The 17661-nt window shown below is 37.4% G+C and overlaps 2 long non-coding RNA genes across 2 annotated transcripts in view; one reads left to right on the forward strand and one right to left on the reverse strand.

Annotated features, from left to right (window-relative positions):
* The window catches only part of LOC139706228 (uncharacterized), a 51565-nt gene extending 34077 nt beyond the window's left edge, over positions 1–17488 (forward strand). Inside the window, exons 2-3 of the long non-coding RNA XR_011707864.1 lie at positions 10234–10362; positions 17023–17488. This is a non-coding gene — a long non-coding RNA (uncharacterized lncRNA). The remainder of the gene's footprint in view (positions 1–10233; positions 10363–17022) is intronic.
* Positions 1–17661, reverse strand: part of LOC139706227 (uncharacterized) — a 101631-nt gene that overhangs the window by 50713 nt on the left and 33257 nt on the right. The window contains exon 3 of the long non-coding RNA XR_011707863.1: positions 6291–6362. This is a non-coding gene — a long non-coding RNA (uncharacterized lncRNA). The remainder of the gene's footprint in view (positions 1–6290; positions 6363–17661) is intronic.

Below are 17661 nucleotides of genomic sequence, written 5' to 3' on the forward strand. Positions count from 1 at the left end.
AAATAAAATTTGTAAATGAAAATGTCAGACTGTATCAGATGGGAAATGCTAAGTGTGATTTTTGTGAAAATTTGGTATAAATTTTATGTTTATATGTGGATCTGTATCACATATAAATATATATAATTTATATATATAATTTTTATATATTTTTTAAATTTTTTTACTATATGTTGTGTCCCAAAAGTTTGAAAGCCCCTAAATTAAGAGTCCAGGGTAGATTTGTTTTAAGAACTAAAATTATAAAAATGGAGAGCTGCAGCCCAGGTTGGATGGCCATACCTTTCCTACAAACATTGTGACTGCCAAGACCTGTGGACTTCCAGCTGAGCTCCCTTTAGCTAAAAGGAGTGGTGTGGTACCAGCTGCACCCAAATGCAAGGGCAAGGAGAATTCTGCCCAGTCTTCATGACAATAGCAGTAGGTGGCCCTGCTGGATAATGTTCCCTGACCATTCCAACTGTTCTGAGTTGGACAGCACAAGTTCCACATTCACACTGAGAGAACAAATGAAAGAGCATAGGAGCAGAGCGTGTTAAAGCTTTAAGAGACCTTGGAGATTACAGATCCACCCCCTCACTTTATGTCCAAGCCAAGAAGAGGGTGTGAAAACCTCCTGGTGTCCAGGGATGGCTCCAGAGCTTCTCTCCCTTTTCCCTACCTCCCACTCCTCCACTAGATAATCCTGCCTGACTTGTGGGATTTCATGGGATAGAAGCGTGTTGGCATCCTCAAAACAGTGACCTCTCCTCTTTACATAAAGCTAATCAGCATGAGACCTTTCCCAAACTGAAACTTGCCCGTGATTACCAAATGATGTACAGTTGTTTGCAATATAGATAACGTTCCAATAGGGACCTCACTAAATATCCTCTAAAAACTCCTATTATCCAAGACCTCTGGCTGAACTTCAACCCTCTGCTAAGGAGTGAAAAGAGTGGTGCTGGATCTGTTAACCACCACCACCCCACTCCACTCCAAATTCTAGAATTGTTAGGCAAATCATCCTATTTACATTGTAAAAAAAAAAAAAATTAGACAAACTGAAGCATCAACCCCTACATGAATATAATTAGTTAAAGATAATTGGGTTGATTAATCTTCAACTCTTCAGTGCCAATAAAAAGGACAGGGTGACCATCTATTATTAAGTACTAGTAACTATTAAGCTTATAACAGATGTCTTCCTGTATTGGTCAGTAATATCCTATGGGTTATAAAACAAAGAAAAAAGTCTGAACAATTGATTGGCAAATTTCCCAAAGTTATGTCAGCCTCAAGTATATGAGAAATGGTGCTACACTGAGGGCAAAAAAAAGAAAAGAAATTCAGTTCAGTTTTACAAAACCTGCTCTCATTTGTCTGGATGTTGGCAGGATGTAGCACAAGACAAGCAATCAACGTGTGGTTCAGAGATCAATACCAAAGATGTGTTTGTGCAATAGCACTCACTACACAGTCTCTTTAGATCTTCTGTGGAGGCTGCTAGTAACCTAAGAGAGATTTTCTACGTTTATCACTGGTATTTTCCCTTAGAGTTCAGCACAATCTGAACAGACTCCAATTGCAAAATTAATTTTTAAATATGAGGAGACAAAATCCATGCTGACCAATGTTTACCAAATACTAAGTGGGGATTACAAAAGTAATAAGACTTTCCAAAAGACAGATGTTCAAGAACTATCCATCTCAATGACGTTAGCTGGAAGGTCACAGATGTCATCTACCTCTGCTTTGCTTGTTCAGAACATAATTAGAACTCATTCCTTGACTTCATAGAATTGTATTATATTCGACAAGACTTTTAAATTCTCAGAGTTTCCATTTCCTCGTCAATGAAATGGGAATTTTTCCCAGAGAAATGTATTGGTGAAATAATGAATGCAGTATATTTGCAAAACATGTTTGAGGATAAAGCAAAACACCATATGTAGAATTTCAATTATAGTAGGCCCTTAATACATGAAAAAAATGTCATTATGTTTTATATATAAATGGTTCCTTCCACAAAACATAAAATTTCACTCTTCTGAAATATCCTCAGTGGGGGAAAAATGGAAGTACAAATGTCACCATTCTGCCCGCCCTTAATTTTGCCCCTTTTTTTTTCATTCTCTGCATTACAACGAACTGTTCTGGGCTAAAATCCTCCTAACTTCTCTACTTAAGAATCTCTTCAGTAAGTTGCACATTAAGGATTCTTAATCATCAGGCTTTTGCAAACATTCCCAGCTGAACCCTCATGCTGAGAATCTCATCGCTGGTGTACCATCTCATGCCTTTTGGGGTTTGAACAGAATTCTTCATTGCTTGCAATGTTTGTCCATCCAACAACTTCTATGTAATATAATAGTACTTCTTTTCCCCACTGTTTCCCCTCACGTGTGTGTGTGTGTGTGTGTGTGTGTGTATAGTGCTGAAGATTGAACCCAGGGCCTTGTGCAAGCAAGAAAAGCACTCTACCAACTGAGCTATACCCCCAGCCCCATTCTCCCACATTTTTCATTGGTACATTACGGTTGTAGATAATAGTGGGATTCAAAGTAATTAATTCAGCTACTATCATTCCCCAGGATCTTTCCCCACTTCTGTAGTACACAGTTATTCTCTCCCTCCACCATGGTCCAGGATAATGTTATGCCTCATTGAAGCATTAAAATGGCTTGCTTGAATTCTTATCCCCTCCACTAGAGTGAACAGCAGTATCCCAGGGTAGTGACTATGGAAAACTTACTGTGTAGAGATCAAAAGTACATACTGCAAAGCAGAGCATTCCTGTTCTCTGCCCTTTACTAGCTTAAGTAGATGGATGATTTTACTGTTCTAAACCTTATTTGGAAAACAATAATGCTTACAATACCTGATTCATAGGATTATTGTTAAGATTAAATGGAGTGAAGGATATTCCTCACCTGATAGCATTTCATGGCATACCCAATAACTGCTAGCTGCTCTGTTTTGTTTGTTTCAGCTTTACAGTAGCTAAATTCTGGAACCCAGTAGGTGTTGAGCAAATATGGACTAAATTGGACACTCAGGAAACAGATCAGCCATCTATATCTTACACCCAAAAAGTTCTATAGAAAAGAATATGCTATGATTCACTTAAATAATACATCATAGCAGTGTACAAGTTGCTTTGGTCAGCTTTTTCACAGCTGTGACCAAAAGACCTGACAAGAATATTTTATTTATTTTTTATTTTTTTTTTAATTTTTTATTGTGGGTTGTTCAAAACATTACAAATTTCTTGACATATCATATTCCACACTTTGATTCAAGTGGGTTATGAACTCCCACCTTCACCCCATACACAGATTGCAGAATCACATCAGTTACACATCCATTGATTTACATATTGCCATACTAGTGTCTGTTGTGCTCCTCTGCCTTTCCCATCCTCCACCCTCCCCCTCCCCACCTCTCCCCTCCCCTCCCCTCCTCTCTCTCTACCCCCTCCACTGTATAACCCTGAGGGTCTCCTTCCATTACCATGCAATTTCCCTTCTCTCTCCCTTTCCCTCCCACCTCTCATCCCTGTTAAATGTTAATCTTCTTCTCCTGCTCTTCGTCCCTACTCTGATCTTAGTTACTCTCCTTATATCAAAGAAGACATTTGGCATTTGTTTTTTAGGGACTGGCTAGCTTCACTTAGCATAATCTGCTCTAATGCCATCCATTTCCCTGTAAATTCTATGATTTTGTCATTTTTTAATGCAGAGTAATACTCCATTGTGTATAAATGCCACATTTTTTTTTATCCATTCGTCTATTGAAGGGCATCTAGGTTGGTTCCACAGTCTTGCTATTGTGAACTGTGCTGCTATGAACATCGATGTAGCAGTGTCCCTGTAGCATGCTCTTTTTAGGTCTTTAGGGAATAGACCAAGAAGGGGAATAGCTGGGTCAAATGGTGGTTCCATTCCCAGCTTTCCAAGAAATCTCCATACTGCTTTCCAAATTGGCCACACCAATTTGCAGTCCCACCAGCAGTGTACAAGTGTACCCATTTCCCCACATCCTCGCCAGCACTTGTTGTTGTTTGACTTCATAATGGCTGCCAATCTTACTGGAGTGAGATGGTATCTTAGGGTGGTTTTGATTTGCATTTCTCTGACAGCTAGAGATGGTGAGCATTTTTTCATGTACTTGTTGATTGACTGTATGTCCTCCTCTGAGAAGTGTCTGTTCAGGTCCTTGGCCCATTTGTTGATTGGGTTGTTTGTTCTCTTATTGTCTAATTTTTTGAGTTCTTTGTATACTCTGGATATAAGGGCTCTATCTGAAGTGTGAGGAGTAAAGATTTGTTCCCAGGGTGTAGGCTCCCTATTTACCTCTCTTATTGTTTCTTTTGCTGAGAAAAAACTTTTTAGTTTGAGTAAGTCCCATTTGTTGATTCTAGTTATTAACTTTTGTGCTATGGGTGTCCTATTGAGGAATTTGGAGCCCGACCCCACCGAATGTAGATCGTAGCCAACTTTTTCTTCTATCAGACGGCGCGTCTCTGATTTGATATCAAGCTCCTTGATCCATTTTGAATTCACTTTTGTGCATGGCGAGAGAAAGGGATTCAGTTTCATTTTGTTGCATATGGATTTCCAGTTTTCCCAGCACCATTTGTTGAAGATGCTATCCTTCCTCCATTGCATGCTTTTAGCCCCTTTATCAAATATAAGATAGTTGTAGTTTTGTGGATTGGTTTCTGTGTCCTCTATTCTGTACCATTGGTCGACCCGCTTGTTTTGGTACCAGTACCATGCTGTTTTTGTTACTATTGCTCTGTAGTATAGTTTGAAGTCTGGTATTGCTATACCGCCTGATTCACACTTCCTGCTTAGCATTGTTTTTGCTATTCTGGGTCGTTTATTTTTCCATATGAATTTCATGATTGCTTTCTCTATTTCTACAAGAAATGCCGTTGGGATTTTGATTGGCATTGCATTAAACCTATAGAGAACTTTTGGTAATATCGCCATTTTGATGATGTTAGTTCTGCCTATCCATGAACAGGGTATATTTTTCCATCTTCTAAGATCTTCTTCTATTTCTCTCTTTAGGGTTCTGTAGTTTTCATTGTATAAGTCTTTCACCTCTTTTGTTAGGTTGATTCCCAAGTATTTTATTTTTTTTGAAGATATTTTGAATGGAGTGGTTGTCCTCATTTCCATTTCAGAGGATTTGTTGCTGATATACAGGAATGCCTTTGATTTATGCGTGTTGATTTTATATCCTGCCACTTTGCTGAATTCATTTATTAGCTCTAATAGTTTCTTTGTAGAGCCTTTTGGGTCTGCTAGGTATAGAATCATATCATCTGCAAATAGTGATAATTTAAGTTCTTCTTTTCCTATTTTTATGCCTTTAATTTCTTTCGTCTGTCTAATTGCTCTGGCCAGTGTTTCGAGAACTATGTTGAACAGAAGTGGAGAGAGAGGGCATCCCTGTCTTGTTCCAGATTTTAGAGGGAATGCCTTCAATTTTTCTCCATTCAGAATGATGCTAGCCTGAGGCTTAGCATAGATTGCTTTTACAATATTGAGGTATGTTCCTGTTATCCCTAGTTTTTCTAGAGTTTTGAACATAAAGGGATGCTGTACTTTGTCGAATGCTTTTTCCGCATCTATCGAGATGATCATATGGTTCTTATTTTTAAGTCTATTGATGTGGTGAATAACATTTATTGATTTCTGTATATTGAACCAGCCTTGCATCCCAGGGATGAATCCTACTTGATCATGGTGTACAATTTTTTTGATATGTTTTTGTATCCGATTCGCCAGAATTTTATTGAGGATTTTTGCATCTAGGTTCATTAGAGATATTGGTCTGTAGTTTTCTTTCTTTGAAGTGTCTAATTACTAGCATACGGGATGAAAAAGGCAATATCACAACAGACACTTCAGAAATACAGAAGATAATCAAAAACTATTTTGAATCCTTATACTCCAATAAATTAGAAGATAGTGAAGGCATAGATAAATTTCTTAAGTCATATGATCTGCCCAGATTGAGTCAGGAGGATATAGAAAACCTAAACAGACCAATATCAATTGAGGAAATAGAAGAAACCACCAAAAGACTACCAACTAAGAAAAGCCCAGGACCGGATGGGTATACAGCAGAATTTTACAAAACCTTTAAAGAAGAACTAATACCAATACTTTTCAAGCTACTTCAGGAAATAGAAAAGGAGGGAGAACTTTCAAATTCATTCTATGAGGCCAACATCTCCCTGATATCTAAACCTGACAAGAATATTTTAGAAGAGGAAGAAACTATTTGACACTCACAGTTTCAGAGGTCTCAGTTTATAGACGGCGAACCCCATTGCTGTGGGCCTGAGGCGAGGCAGAACATCATGCCTGAAGGGTAGAGAAAGAAAGCAGCTTGGGACATGGCAATCAGGAAGTAGAGAGAGCTCCACTAAATAGGGACAAAATATAAACCCTAAAAACATGCCATAATGACCCACTCTCTCCAGCTTACAGTTACTACCCAGTTAATCCATATGAGTGGATTAAGCTGTTGATTAGGTTACAACTATCATAACCTAATCATTTCTCCTCTGAAAATTCTTGCATTGTTTTACACATGAGCTTTTGGGGGACACCACATATCCAAACCATAATACAAGTCAAACAATGAAAGATAGGATGAACTTCGGAAGAAATATGATTAGTTTTAAATGTATTCTTCCTGGAATTTTTATGTTGTTAATGTTTCAGCTATGACTTTTTTTAAAAGTGCTTCTTTTCTGAAAAGTTGCTCCTCTGTGAATTGTAAAGAGAAAAAAAAAATATTCACATCAACTTACCAAAAGAGGCCTTCCCATGGAAAAATGTGACTGCAAAAGTATACTAAAAGGGGCAATGATCCCATTTACAGTGCTTGGAGCTACAAGAGACATCCTTAGACTCAGTGATCCTTGTGCTGCCACAGCATTCTCCAGTGTTGTAAAGGTTGTCATTTTTGTGAGGTGCCTTAGTGGGAAGCTAGGCACTTGGCCTACCATGTTGCTGAGATAGCACTTGACAACCCTGGTCTAAGGTTTACATGATGCTTCCCAAAATGCCACAGGAGTGCCAGGAAGATGAATAGGGAAGAAAATCCTGGTTCTTCTATTGCTTCTCATTATTTCAGGAATTCTGTTAGAAATAAGAAAGTCTGAATCCATTTCTATTTTATGCTTTACTATTTTTATAAAGGGACTTGGTTTAATGGAGTTTGTCTGTATTGCTATCATCATCATCATCATCATCATCATTAAACAAAACAACACAATTGCACTATATATTTCACTTTAATATACTGTATCTCTGACTTCCTTTTAAAGTTTTATCCGATCCCTGGGACTCCCATTTTACCATCTCTTAAGCATACGTATTTCTTTATTGTCATTTAGTATATGGTATAACCTTTGTTTTATATGTGCAGGTTTCATTATGCTAAAGATTTGTGTTCTGTTCCTTTCCCCAGTAATATATTTCAGTGGGAAAATCTGCATTCTTTATGAGTCTGGCCCCAAAATTCCATAGATTTGAATTATCCTTGAGGTCTGGTTATGCATCAAACCGACCTCATTTTTTAAAAAAATGTGGATACCTAAAATGAAAAGCTGCTAGGTTGTTCATACACTGTGCTTTGAGGAACAGCTTTTCACAGATGGAAGGGCATAAAAATGATGGGCTGTTATCTTGTAGCCTGAAACTCGGCTCTCTGAACATGTGAAATATTGATATTAAATCAAGCTGTACCTGGTTTTCTGCATATGAATCCTTCCAAGTTCTTGACCTCTGTTCTGTTGCTGTTTCATTTTAGGCAGAATTCCAGTGGCAGTGTGGGGATTGGTGGGGGTGGGAGCAGATAATGTGCATGTCTGTGAAAGACAAATTGAAATTGGACTGGCCTGTTTGTGTATTTTAGTAAATTCAGGGATGGCAGAGAACAGTCAGTATAATTGTCATAATAATATAATCAGATAGATAAACATTTATTCAGTGTGAATTTTTCACTCGTTTTCAGTGACATTAGCAAGCAAACAGTACTTCTAATATTCATAAGTCATAAATTATAAAAGAAAATAAATTCTATTCAAGCTTCAAACAAGATAGAAAATTAGTTAAGGTGTTCTGGCTGCCATGGCAGATAAATACAAAGCTTCTAGTGGCTCAAGTACTTACTGCTCATGCATTACAGGTAAAACGTGTATTCCTGATTATGTGGGGTGCTTGGCAAGGACTAATGCAGGATCATGGGCCCCTTCAATCTTCTGGTTCCACCAGCTATAACACATAGCTTTCAAGACTGAAATACTCCTCTGGTTCATTTCATATTGTGTGTGTGGGCGGGTGGAGTGGGAATAAAAGAGAAGAGCACAGAGAATTTATAATATGAAAAGTCTACACACCTGCCTAGAAATGATACATGTCACTTCTACCCACATCCCATTGACTAGAACTCAGTCACCTGGCTTTCACCTAAGTGAAAGACAGCGGGAAATGCCTGGCTTTTTACAGAAAAGCCCATGTTAGCCATCTAGAAGTCTGCCAAAGCTAGCACACTTTCAGTAAGAGAATCTTCAAAATTTTTCTTCAGAGATAATTTGATCAGATCATGAAATTGATGCATTATTGGTATAGAGTCCTTTTCACTACACATGATGGGACTCGCCTATAAACACAGCAGATAGGGAGGTTAAGGCAGGAAGATTGCAAGTTCAAGACCATAGTGAGGCCCTAAGCAACTTAGCGAGACCCCATCTCAAAATAAAAAATAAAAAGGGCTGAGGATATGGCTCAGTGGTTAAGCACCCCTGAGTTCAATCACTGGTAATAAATTAATTAATTAATTTAAAAAGAGTCCCTTTCATAAAACCAAAGAAAACAAAAACAAAGGATTCCTCATATTTTTAGTACATCCTAAAGATAAGATCTGAACTTTTGGTCCCAGTAATTATCTTACTATTCTTCTTAGAAAAAAATATAATAAAGAGGAGCTATATACACATAGAAAGACCTTGGGCAACATCCTTACTTTCTTTTTTTTAAGCTATTTGTTTTTTAATATCTTTATTTTGTTTATTTGCCTCACATGTTCAAGGCAAGTGCTCTTCCACTGAGCCACAACCCCAGCCCCCTTACTTTCTTCATTTATAAAATGAGATAACAGTTGAGTCTATATCATTGACTGTGGTGCTCAAATGTGAGGGTTTCTGGAAAGGACTCCATACCATACTGGGCCTATTGTGAACACTCAGTAAATATTAACTATCATCTCAGACTTTGGGTTATTGTTTGTTTATGTTTCTTTCTAATTGATGGCGCCTAAGATGTGTTCCTTCATTTGGCCTCAAATTTTTTTTTTTGAATTTTTATTTGTTCTCATTAGTTAGACATAACAGTAGAATGCATTTTGACACATCATACATAAATGGAGTATAACTTCTCCCTTTTCTGGTTGTACATGATGTAGATTCACACAGGTCTGGAAGTCATATATGCACATAGTAATCATGTCTGATTAATTCTACTGTCCTTTCTACCCAAGAACCCCTCCCCTCCTTTCACTCCCCTCTGCCTAATCCAAAGTACCTATATTCTTCCCCAGCCTGGCCTTTTATTGTAAAATAGCATCCACATATCAGAGGAAACATTCAACCTTGTTTTTTTGGGATTGTCTAACTTTGCTTAGCATGATATTCTACAGCTCCATCCATTTACTGGCAGATTTGGCCTCCAATTGCCCTGAAAGCTTTGAATCCTTTTGCTTTTCTATCAATTACTGGGTGGCTCTATTTTCAGGTTGTGGAAGCCCTGATGGAACTAGGATTGTGCATGGATTCAAGTTTTCTCCCTTCCCACCCAATATTCTATGGCCTTAGACATTCTTTTTAAGGACACATGAATTAGTGCAAACTATCCAATAAATATATTAAAGGAAATATCTTATGAAGCTATCATGTATGTAAGCTCTGTGTCAGGGACTTTTCAAATACTTTTCATTTAAATCCTATGATAATATCCAAGTCAAATGGATTTTCCCCATTATATGTATAAGGAAACTGAACTTCTTAGAATTTAAGTATTTTCAAACTTCCCATATGTAGGAAAGCAGAGACAGCAATCAAACCTAGATCCATTTGTCCTCAAAGCCCAAAGAAGCAACCACTAGAGGATCTTCCTCCCATTGGTTACACTGAATAAACTCCAAACTGTGGTTCTTTATATTTCGTAGAATAACCACAGAATCACAGGATGCAGAGGGAATCAAGAAAAAGGAAAATAAATTTCTGGAATATTAGTCATAAAAACTTTCATTGTCAGTAACAGACAACTACTGTTCTCTCCAGTGACTTCTGAAAAGGTAACAATTATTCTGCTTTCTTTTTAATGAGAGCTCATCCAATAGCAGAGTACTTCTACCCATTCTGGGAATAAATTGGGCACCTTTTGGAAGTTAATGCTTTCAAGACCTAATGCATAATTTAGATAAAGAATTCACTAATTGGCTCCAGGGGACCCAATCCACGAACAGGAAACAGCTTTATTTTCTAAGGTCATTTTTGCAACCCAAGTCTATTCATGTATATTTTCTATCTATCTTTAAAACTTTTTTTAAAAAAATTAATCCTATCTGTATTAGAAAAACAAAAGGCTGACATTTTTAGACTTACACTTTACCATCTACCCATTATATTGGTTCCTATCCAAAAACCTCTCTTTCATGCTTGGTTGCATTAGTTACCAGTCTTAAAAATAAGGTGGGAAAAAAATTCCAACATCATTTACATGAACAAATATTTAATATATTTTTTCTGAACACAAGACTTTTATGACTTAAGAATTGGGATTACTTTCTTGAAATGTATTACATGATGAATTAAATACATATCTTCAGTTTTCTACCAGTTTATGAGCATTTTTTGAACATCCACTAGAGGAAAATATCATAACACCTGGGGCACAAAAAGAAAATGTTCTATCTCTTCACAGAGGCGAAGGTGGAAAGGTAATATCCACACCCAATTGAACCAAGAATATTCACTAAGAAATAAATAACATAAGCAATTCTGCCATAGAATGACATCTTAAAGAAATATTGCTGCTAAGTTATATTGTAAATCCCCAGAAATTAATTAGTTAACTGATATTCATATACCCTTTATGAGTTATTAAAATAGTGTAAAATATTAAAGAATAATCTAATAATCTGATTTAATATTTAAGTTTCACAAAAATGAGTAAATAAAGTAACAGAAATTAAATTAATTAATTCCATATACACATGTTAAAAAAACGAGAGAGAACTTCATTGATGAAAATTATTCCTTTTCATAAAATTGGCTCTTAAATTTAAACTAAACAACACCTTGATTTAGCAAAACTGGGTTAAAAACTTCTGGATAACCAGTTTCTGTAAATTTAAAGTACAATAGTCCTTAGTTGCAATGTTCTTTTTTGATCCTTTAGAAGAAAGGGTGTTTTTAAGAAATGGTCCACCAAAGAAGACAAAGGGAAGTATACCATGTGGATGTTAAAGAAAACCATATCAAAAGGAGTCAATTCATCTTCACCCTGAGATTCAAACATGGCCCTGGAGGCATCAACCAAAAAAATCAAACTATCTCTTCCTGAATATTTATGTTCTCCACCTGCTTCCGGGCTTTCCTCTTGTTCTTCCTCCTCTTCATCGCCCTCGGTTTTGTAGTAAGATTCCCACCCTGACATAATTGTTTCTGCTTTGCAGCAAAGAAGAGATAAACTTTTACACAAGAAAATCAAATACAGTGATATTACAGGGTCAATAGAATTGATTTCATTAGCCAGTATTCTTAAGTACTCCAATTATTGATTTAAATCAAAATAGAAAATATACACGATACTTCCATTTAAAACAAAAAAATAACCTAGGCTGTCATATAGCAGTAAGGGTATGTCTACAAAATAAAATGGTCATAAAGCAGCTGTACTTTTGGTCTAAAATCCCTTTCAAAATATGATAGCAACTAGCCCCTGAAAGAAAGTCAGTGTTTGATTTGAATAGGCTTGACTCTGAAATTATTAATTTGCACTCTAAAGTGATTACAAACAATGTGGTGAAGAAGACAGGCTCAACCTGGAGTCTGCCTGTATCAGACACTGCTCTGCAGCTATGTGACCCTGGGCACATCCCTCAGTCCTGTGTCTTGCCCTCCACACTACAGCTATTAGTGTTCTCTCTGTCCTACCTGCTGCTTCCTGCTGTCAATCATTCTGATCTCAAGGTTCTGACAGGCTAACAACCCAGAACTGCTGGCTGACTGCGGTGGGTGAGTTTGGAAGATGGGTGGTCACACAAGAGAGCACCAGAGGGAAAACCATGTTAGATGAAGCTTTGAAAGTCTTTAGAAAAGACAGCTCATGCATTTCTAGAGTCATAAATTGTCACACTAAGCCAATGATCTCATTTTAGTGATATTTGCTATTGAAAGAAATATGGATAATAACTTGTCCTAAAATCATTTCATTATGTTGTAGTAAACAATATCAAACCAGCCCAGAATTCTAGCATCTTATGCTGCTTTGAAATATTAACAAACAAACAAAATTAGATCCTTTAATCCATCTCAAGCAAAAGTGAGGTACAGATGCAAAGTCATATCTGTTTTTTTTAAAGTATTTTCCCATTTTTGTTATGAGGTATTGTATAGTGTTTGCAAGGTTATTTTTATTTTGTATGTACACTGTAGTGTTCAACATTTTAATTGCCACTTCCTCAATAAAATTATTGGAAATCTTCCATCTTGCCATTAGCACTTGCAAAATAACTGTTAACAATATGTTATCCAGACACAGAAACTTTATAATTAATGTTGGAATAGTCTTCAAAGTCTAGTGACTAAAATATATCCTATAAAAATTACTGGACTTCATTCAATGCTGTTCTGCTGTTTTAAAGTTCAGTAAATGTGTTGAGGGGGAGGTATTTGGCAAAGTAAGTTAGGCAGTCTGGCAGTGAGACATGAGATGCTGGAGAGTTTGGTTTCTGTTGCGTGGTAAATGTACGAAAGGCCTCCACAGTTTCAGTGTAACCTCTGAAAGGCTGAAGGAGATCTGACCAAATGCAACTCCCAGTGGGATTCTGAACAGTCATTTGGGGCTATATTCCCACCTTGTCAGTTGATGAGGTGCTGGGGCAGGTTCCATTTAGGCAATAAAACACAACAGGCCATGTATATATCTGGGTGATTATAGCATAACTCAGATTATGTTATAAGTCATGAGGCTGAAGGCCAAGTGTCTTAACTCCATGAGAAGTGCAATATTGGCCCTGAAACACACTGCCTGAAGTGTCTTATTGCTGTCAAGAAATGGAATTTCTACAGTACATTAAGAAAAGGAAAACACTTAGCACAGCGGATTTAAAATAACCATGGCTATGACATCACTGACAGCTAATCAAAACTCTAATTGCAACCAGAGTTCTGAGGCTATTGTATAGAAGGTCTTAACAGACACAGGCATGGATACACGGAAGAACAATGCCTACGCCATGAGAGGAACTTCAGTAGCACAGGACCCAGAAGAAGGAATGGGTGGGCTGGAAAATTTCAGTTTCATTAGCAGTGGATTTTTCTTTGCTGTTACCTAACCTTATACACTTAAATCAAGATAAAGTAGTGTAAACACTCCTGGAATATTCTTTCTGTTTCAGTCACGAACTTTATTTTCATGCTGTTAAATATTTCTTTAAATTGTTAAGAAATGAGATGCTATAGGTAGAAAAAACATCCAGTTCAGATATTCCAGAACAGATGAAAGGTAATAATGAACTGAAAAGAATTTGGGGGGGGGGGGGGGTCACATGTTGTTCATGATCCATGCAAGGAATTTCCAGTGATATTAAGTTGAAGTTGTCGGAAAGGATTGAAATCGGTATGTGGTCATACGGATACAGTTCAGATTTTACATCTGAATCTGCCTAACACCAAAAAGTGGAACTTGCATTTCAAGATCCAGTTAATAGCCTCAATAAATTTAGCCATGCCAAAGCACACATTGAGAAAGCATATTCAGAAGGTGCCACAGGGAGTCACATAACATCAAAAGTGAAAGCAAAGAGAGGGCCTTTCTCAGGAGCCAGAGGATTTGGGTCTAATGATTTTCTGGGTCACCATGGATAAGTATTTAATTTTTGAGGCTTTAATTTCCCTCAGGCAATCTCCCCTGAACTCTGGTTTATAGACACTGCTTCCTTGGGCTGACTGAAAGTTCACTGACAATGCAGTAAAGAAGTAAAATAAAACTGGGAAATGCTGCCTTTGGCAGATTATGGGAGATGTGTATGTGTTTGGAAATGACAGTCATTTAAGAAGTCTACCATCCAATTTAGCCTTAATAGGTAAGTTAATACTTACCTATTGTACTCTTAATAATGGCATCAGAGCAACAAATACCAGGTGTTTATTGGAAAAAGCAAGTACAGTTTGTCCCATCAAAGAGTACACTCAAGTTCTGGAACAATGACCTCATGAAAATATGTTTCTTTCTTGTCATTTTAGTGACATTTTTAACTATATCATAAACTCACAGTTAGTAAATGCACCCTATCTGTGAGAGGATATTTCTAATAGCTGGATAGGTGTGTGTGGCGGGGGTGTACACATACTTGTATTTCTAATAATCTTTATTATAGTAGCTGGGTTCATTTGGAATAATAAAAGGTTAAGTGATTAACCAAATGACTAAAATTGAATATAAGTAAAACTCTAGTTCCTTAAAAAGATTATACTCTTATCCTTTATAAAAGAGAAATGATTTCATTATGTCAAAATTTTATATATCAGGATTTTAACATTTACTTTAGCTAAACCAACTTGTTAAAGATAGTTAAAAGCCTGCTGGTTTCAATGGTATTGGAAGTTTAATGTGCACTTTGGCCTGGCTTGAAATAAGCCAACATTTCCAAATTCTATTAATTAATGATTCTGTAATAAATGATAACCTTAATAATTATAATAATGTTTTACACATGTAATGATAAGGTAAAATACTAAATTTCAATATCTATTTGGTTAATGACTTGGGTTGTAAAATATTGTCATAACCTCTAAGTTAGCCACTGAATAAGTTTAATAAGAAATCTTCCACAACCACTGTTTCTAGGAGAGTGTTGTATCTCATACAAATGAAGTATTATGCAGAGATACAAGCACTAAGGTCTAATCACCAGCTGGAAATACATTAGTCAAAGCCAGCTACAAATTCCATTCTCTTTCCTTATACTTTGCTGCAATATGTAAGTGGGAAGCTTTCCAAATACATCCTCCAAATATCTCCAGTAACATGTAACATAGTTTCACCTTTGAAATGATCTTCCGGAAATATATACCATGTTCCTAATATTTGAACTAATGAATGACTTGGATAAGTAAAATCAATACATAAACCCAGCTCTATCATTTTAAACATTCCTTGTAAGACACTTTTTAGAAGTGTGGGATGATGATAATATTTGGTTAAAGGATGTAAAAAACTAACATCATCCCTCCTCAGAGATTCCTGCTGTTCATCTCCCCCCCCACACACACCCCCACACACATATACACACAAGCAAAAGGGAAGCAAAGTGCAAAGTTCTGGCTTTGAGGTATATCTCCTCCAATGCAAAGTGAAGGTAAAACTGGTTTTGGACTGTATATGCAGAATCATCTAAATAACTAAATGGAGTAAGCCTCTTCTCGTCCACAACCACTCACTCATATTAGGCTCTTACCACCTTTTGGCCAGTCCACATGGTTCAGAAATCAAAGCAGTGACCAAGAAGTTCAAGTATGCTTTGAGAGGGAACTAGACTGCCTCTGGCCTTCTCACTGCATGTGCAGCAAGATGAAGAATGTTTTAGTCAGCTTTTTCACTCCTGTGACCAAAAGACCTGATAAGAATAAAATCCAGGAGAAAAAGTTTATTTGGGGATTCATGGTTTCAGAGGTCTCAGTCTACTGATCGCCAGCTCCATTCCTTGGGGCTTGAAGTGAGGCAGGACATCATGGTGGAAGAGTGTGGGGCAGGAAGGAAGAAAGCAGGTGGAAGCATTGCACCAGGAATCAGGGGGTGGAGGGAGGGAGGGAGGGAGGGAGAGAGAGAGAGAGAGAGAGAGAGAGAGAGAGAGAGAGAGAGAGAGAAATAGAGACAGAGACAGCTATCTCCTCACCAGACAAAATATATACCCCAAAGGCATACCCTCAATGATCCACCTTCTCCAATCATACCCTCCCTGCCTGCAGTTAACACCCAGTTAACCTCTATCAGAGGATCAGTGTGCCAATTAGATTAAAATTCACCTAACCCAATCCTTTCACCTCTAAACTTTCTTGCATTGTCTCACACATGAGCTTTTGGGGGACAGCTCATATCTAACCACAACAAAGGGACCGAGCATAAGTGCATGGTCATGAACATCAATCCATCATTTAGACTCTGAACAGTCACCTTAGCAGTATGTCCTTCCCTGGGGAAGAGTGAAGGAAGAGGCTGAGCAGAGAAGGGCTGGAAAGGCAGAAATATTCTCTCTCCGTCTCTGTCTCTATGTTTCCTCTCTGCCCAATAGTCCATAAATTCTATATTTTAATCACATATGCTGAGAAATGTGAAATAATTGTGGAATTTTAGAAAATCAATATATTAAGTGAGGACAAAAGCCAGTCACTTTGCTAAGAGTATCCTATGGGCAATAACTGCAGGGAAGATAACATTGGAAGGCAGAAGTTGTGGGATGGCAATGGAGAACTGGGAATTACCTGAAGGGAATCTCACTTGAGGCGGACTATAAAACAACACGTGGAGAAGCCTGCTGATGAGTTAAAATCCACTGAAATCCCTCTCCCCAATCCCATCTCTACCATGTAGCAAAGGGATAGTGAGGATATGAGTCTGCTCCATATGAAGGCAGTTGTAGTGAGAACAGGGGAGACAAACCACTTGTCCTACAAACAGATTACTGTGTAAGCATTAATATGATGTAACTTATATTTTATTCCTCCAGGTGAGCAAAATGAATTAAACAAAAATAAAGATATAAAAAGAAGGCTAAAATGATTATAATCAAGAATGGAAGAAGAAAAGAAAAAAGGAGCCTAAAAATGCACACAAAGACATCATCAGACCTTGAGTAGTTAGGGTGATAGACACTGTCATGAATTGGATACCCACCCCCCTCTGCAACACACCAAACACAATCATGTCCTCCCAGAACCTGTAATGTGACCATTTTTGGAAATAGGGTCTTTGCTGATGTAATCAAGTTAAGATAAGGTCATACCTGGTTAGGGTGGGCCCTATGTTCAGGATGACTAGCATCCTTGTAAGAATACTGAAATAGAAACACAGAAAAAAGGAGGACATGTGAAGATGGAGACAGAGCATAGGGCACAATCTTGACCAAGCCACGGAATGCCAAGGATTACCATAAGAGTGAGGAAGAAATAAAGGATTGCCCCTCAGGGAACTTCGGGGAGAATACCATACTGTTGATACTTGATTTTGGATTGCTAGCCTCAAAACTGTGATAGAATAAATTTCTTTTGTTTTGAACTACCCAGTTTGTGGTGATTTGTTACACACTAATGGTGCACTAGTAGAATCTATGTTTGGTACATTGTTTTTTTTTTTCTTTAGATTCCAT

Source organism: Marmota flaviventris, chromosome 6, assembly GCF_047511675.1.
Source record: "Marmota flaviventris isolate mMarFla1 chromosome 6, mMarFla1.hap1, whole genome shotgun sequence".
NCBI classification, from domain to species: Eukaryota; Metazoa; Chordata; class Mammalia; order Rodentia; family Sciuridae; genus Marmota; species Marmota flaviventris.